Below are 5,394 nucleotides of genomic sequence, written 5' to 3' on the forward strand. Positions count from 1 at the left end.
ACATTTACGCACTTTTAATACTAATATAAATATGCAAATAATAATTTTAATCGTTTAATGATAAAAAAAAACAGCTTTGCTCAACGAGTGACTGATTTTTATTTATTAAAAATATATACCACTTGAAATAGTCTTAATTTATCATGACATTCAAAACATAATACTCGTTGTTTGGTATTTAATAATTATTTATTGAAATAATTGACTTCCGGTATCATGTTTACAGAATCAAATTTTTTTTATACTAAAAGATGATAATAAAAGCTGTTGACATACTAAATAATCAATAATATAAAAGATAAATAATTGTGAAAAGCTTGTGTTGCAGCAATTAAAAATTTAATTAATAAAATCCTTTCTATCATACGATCGCAGTCAATTTTTTCTACTAAAATTCATAGAGCATGGATGAAAATAATTAAAGCAACCAAATTCAACCACCACACACAGTGTTCACACACTTTATTAGTCGAGTGTAAAAAATAATCATCGCGAACCTATTCAATACTTACATGATTAATTAGACGAAATAGAGCTGCTTAACAATCGTAGAGGAATAAAAAGTTTAATTTATTTTATTTTTTTTTTTATCAAATGTGAAATAAAAAATTAGATTTAAAAAATACTTAGCCCTGAGTTTTTTTAACAGAAAATAATTCATCACCCATTGCAAAAAGGTCGATCAAATTAAATATTGATGTAATTTTTTCGTCCATTAGAAAAAAACAACAGACTGAAATAGGCCGATTTTTACCCAAGACAATTAATTATTCATTGAAATGATTAATTGCAGATTGATAAATACAATAGTTACAAGATTATTGATAAACGAACAATAGAAAAAATTTTTTTATTAAAATCTTATATTTTGCTATTTCAATTAAAAGAAATGTCTAATAGTAAAAATGAAATTGCTATTCATCTGGTACTCAAGCACATAAATTATTTATTTCAAGAGCTAATGTCATTGATTTGGGATTTGAACATTATTAAACTTATAAACTTTTTTTTTTTTTTGTAATATTAAATATTGACTAAGGGACATTGAGTTATGTATGATTATTATATTTTTTTTTTTGAGTTATTATATTTTATCGTAAAAGTAGTTCATGAGGCGAGATTATTTAAGCGTCGCAGCAACTTACTGGTACTGGTGCAACAACTTCAGGCTCAAAAGCACCATCCACTGCAATGATGTCAATCTTGACTTTCATAGACTATTTATCTGTTGAACATTCGTCACCACAATTTTGCTTAGCCTCTTCGTTGATGCTATTTCTGTGCTTCGTTTTCGTAATCTTAACTTGTTCAGCGATTGCGACAACTGTTTCTGTTATTGAGTTACTTTTTCAGATTTAAAGTCGCCAATTTAGTTTGACTTCTTCGACAGCAGATTATTCTTCAACTTGTTTAGTCTTAGTCTTAATAGCGGGAGCTGATTATTTAACTTCTTCGAATATCTTTTCAGCTTTAAAAATTTCTTCAGTTTTAAGTAGTGTTCATGTGGATTTATCCTCTACTAATGTAGTCTCAAATTTTTTATCAGCTTCAGTCTCTATTTTAGTTTCAGCAATAAGTGCATAGATGTTTTGAATACGAAAATAAAAATTATTTTTTAAATAAATCTTTTGAATTATTGTATTTCTAGTAATACTTACGTTATTTGTAGGAATGACAAATTGTGAAAGTTAACTTATGAGTGTAATTTACTCATACATTTGCTATCCGGTATAATTTATTTGGTGCACTTATTGTAAGTCCAGACCGAGGGTTATCCTATATGAAGTAAATAATAATATTAATGTTAAAATGTAAGACATAAATTTAATTAATTACCTCACTTAAAACAAAACTTAATTATTTTTTTTGGCCATTAAAAAAAGAACTGAAAAAAAAATGAATTCTTATACATTCATTTTACTAATATAAATAGTAATATACAAAATATTTACCTATTTTGTTTATACATTGTAAACAATTAAATTTATTTTTCTTGCTATCCTGTTAGGTTATTACCGAAAAAATCACTTCATATATATCCTCTTCAATTATACCAACTTAACTTTATATTTTTCTTTCTCTCAGTGCGCCTGCGCCTTACATTTGTTGGTGCGCATGCGTATAATATATCTTGCTGTGACGTCACCATGTCGTAATTATTAAATAAGCATAAAAATTATGTTTCATTAATTAACGATAATTAAAAGAAAATAAATAAGATAAAGCACAAAATTCAAATGAACAAAAAGTGAGCAATTTATTGAAAACAAAAAATAATCGAAAGTTCCATTGGTTCACGTACTAAAGGCAAAACAATATTTTGTATTTATAATAATTAATAATAAATTAATTAATTAATTTACAGGGTGAGCAATTTTTGATATGAATTGAGCAATTAATGAGCAATTAGGAGCATTTATTTATTTTATTCTGTCTTTGTGACTCTATGCCAACTTTTTTGTGGTGAATGAGTCTCACCCTGAAACCGAGGAGTTTACACGGGTCAGTCACGTTAAGTTTTTTAAACCTCCTAGAACAATGAAAAAATCAAAATTTTAATTATTTTATTAGGACTTGATTTTCAAACTTAACGAACAAACAGCCTTTTATGAGACAATGGCTTTGACTGCATTAATTTATTTATTTATGAATTTTTAATTTTGCGCGGGAAAAATTCAAATTTTAAATTAAGAATCTACAAATATTTTATGAGTACAAAATTTCTAGAACAAACTATTAAACTACTTTTTATGCGTATTTTTTTAAACATATTATCCTTATAAAATTTGATTTATCAACGAGACTAAATACATAACAGACTAAATATTGTTTGAGATTTACTATCTTCCGGCAAGCCAGCTGTTCAAGATCTTGCAATTGACATTGGACAGTGTACACATTCTATGATTTTGTGGTCTTTGCCTATAGGTGGCATTGTTATTTAATCGGGTGGGTTTTAAATAATTGTAATCTTTAGGCCATAGGTATTATAATTGTGCGTATGATGCATTGTGTCCTTTATTTACAACAATGTCATAATAACAATAACAATAATAATAATTATAAGAATGAAATTAATTATATTGGTAATGAAAAATTGATGTTAAAAGTATCATTATCATTATTTACTATTACCAAAATAATTATGGTTATTGATAAATTGATGTGTATTAGAGTATAAAATCTAGATTAACAACTTTTTTAATTCAAAAAAATGTTAAACTTTAACTATAAATACATAAAAAATGTAAAATCCCCATTGATAAGCTAGTTAATTGATATAAACCGAGGAGTTTGCACGGATCACTCACTTTAAGTTTTTTAATGCTACTAGCTACTATGAAGGAAACAAAATTTCAATTTTCTTGTTAGGATTTGATTTTCAAAATTAACAGACATGTTAAAAAACGTAAATTTTATCCTCGGCAATGACACGCGGGTCATTAATTTGCTCTCTCAACGTCGCATATAAAGCCGAGATAACAATACTATCCATGACATAATGAACTACCACCAAGTTGCTGTAATACGTCACTTCAATGACGTTTGGGAGAATGGTCACCGGTTGAATAGAAATAACAGTTTCTTTCTTCAATACTTTAGATTGTCTTTCCAGCTTCTGAATTATTTCCTGGCGTTGTTGCTTTACCAATCCGGATCCTAAAATTCCTCGAGCATAGTTGATGACATCAATAGTCTCTCCGCAAAAAGCAATGTCTTTATGGAGTCACTCGAGCTCTTGTTTCATAGACTCGAAGGCTTCAACAAGTTTGTCTAATACGTGGCCTGCCGGTTGAACCGAGTCTGAACTTGTCTTAAGTGCAGCGCAAATTAAGATGAGGGACTTTTACATGTCACGGGTCCGTCAATTAAACGCGGAAGTCGAATTACTTGAGCAAAGACGAGGCGTTGGCTGTTGATCGCTTTTTTAAATACTCGCGGTGCTGAGATTGCAGAAGTCCCCGCTAGTCAACCAGCAGTCGCGTAGCTTATATTTTATTGTGGCTTTCGCGCATGGAGAAGTCTTCCATCTGCGCGGGTGATTTAAATTTAAAGAAAAAAATTTTGGAGTGGACATAACACGGACGTATATTATATTTCAACACACATTAAATTAAATAACGTTACGTCAAATATTATTATTATTAATGCTTAGCGCACAAATCAAATTTAATTTACGATCGATCCAGTATATCATGAGCATTGAAGAACAGCTTTATAAGGATGCTTGCATTTCAAGAACTAATTCATCATATAGACCTTTATCGTTCTTTCTCAATAAACCCCTCAAGTATCTCTCGTTATAACTATCATCATCGATGCTCAGTATTTTCTTCGCTCCATTCAAGATCCATGGAAAATCCTTGAGAGACATCTTTTTAGCAACTGCTAAATGCTCATTCAAGTCATAGATTACGCAAATAATATACGTTATCCATTCAAAAGTTGAGCAAGTTTCCTTGTTTTCATTTTTGGACTGTAAAGCTTGAATCAGTTCTTTTAAAAACCGAATTTCGAACTCAATATCACTATAAATCAGATAGTAACAATAGAATTCATTTTCAAATAGATCAACAATGAAGTTCATTTTATCATTTTCTATATTATTCATGATATCAAACCGATATACCCATTTCATCAATTTAAATATTCTGTATCCAGCATCCACCAATCCTTTGGCATGTAACATCTTAATAAATTTATAAATTATGTCGAAGTGATTTTGACTCAGCGTTTCCAGTACATTGATTTGATTTTCATACAAAGTGAATTCCATTTTCAAGTGAAAGATAATATTAATTAAATCATTAGGCGATTCATCTTTGTGCCTTTCCCAAATATATTCAAGTACTTTAAGTAATTCATCCTTATCATCATTGATAATACAGGTGTTAATTAATCCCTCCAAATAAATACATCGACCGCTAGAAGAAGTCGAACTGTTGATTCGTGCTTTGAGGTGTGGAATCGACTCTTCAACTGGTAGAAGAGAAATCCAATAGGACTCATTGGAGATATCATCTTTCGTTATTTTTTCATATTGAATTCTTGCTAATTTAAAGCGATCTTCAGGAGGAAGTATTTCTATGAATGCATAGTTATTTATTAGTACAGAACAGTTAAGGAAATTTACTTCGTAGAATTTTTCAAATGAAGTTAACAGGATACGAAATTTATCTTTTTTTTCAAAAAATTCGAGATATTTTATACTATCGTAGGGCTCGAATCTTTCAATGTCGTCTGGATACAGTGTTTCTAGCATGGTTGAAAACTGCTCTTTGGTCAGTAATTTCGAAACGCTCTTCAAATCCAAAATAGGTAAAAATAATTTACCATTTTTTATCAAAGCATCTTTGCACTTATTCAAAAATATTTTTGTACGCGTTTTGCTAA

General features: G+C 29.2%; 1 long non-coding RNA gene across 2 annotated transcripts; it reads right to left on the bottom strand.

Annotated features, from left to right (window-relative positions):
* LOC141532192 (uncharacterized) lies at nucleotides 1–2,074 on the bottom strand. Of its 2 annotated transcripts, XR_012480057.1 has the most exons (4): nucleotides 1,953–2,042; nucleotides 1,837–1,885; nucleotides 1,659–1,776; nucleotides 1–1,555 (listed from the first exon to the last, which is right to left on the bottom strand). It is a non-coding gene; the product is annotated as an uncharacterized LOC141532192 (long non-coding RNA). The 2 variants fall into 2 exon arrangements; XR_012480058.1 differs by lacking the exon at nucleotides 1,837–1,885 and having other exon boundaries at nucleotides 1,953–2,074.
* Nucleotides 2,075–5,394: the final 3,320 nt, after the last annotated feature.

Source organism: Cotesia typhae, unplaced genomic scaffold (assembly GCF_013202065.1).
Source record: "Cotesia typhae breed Kobodo isofemale line unplaced genomic scaffold, CoteBio_Ctyphae contig_59, whole genome shotgun sequence".
NCBI classification, from domain to species: Eukaryota; Metazoa; Arthropoda; class Insecta; order Hymenoptera; family Braconidae; genus Cotesia; species Cotesia typhae.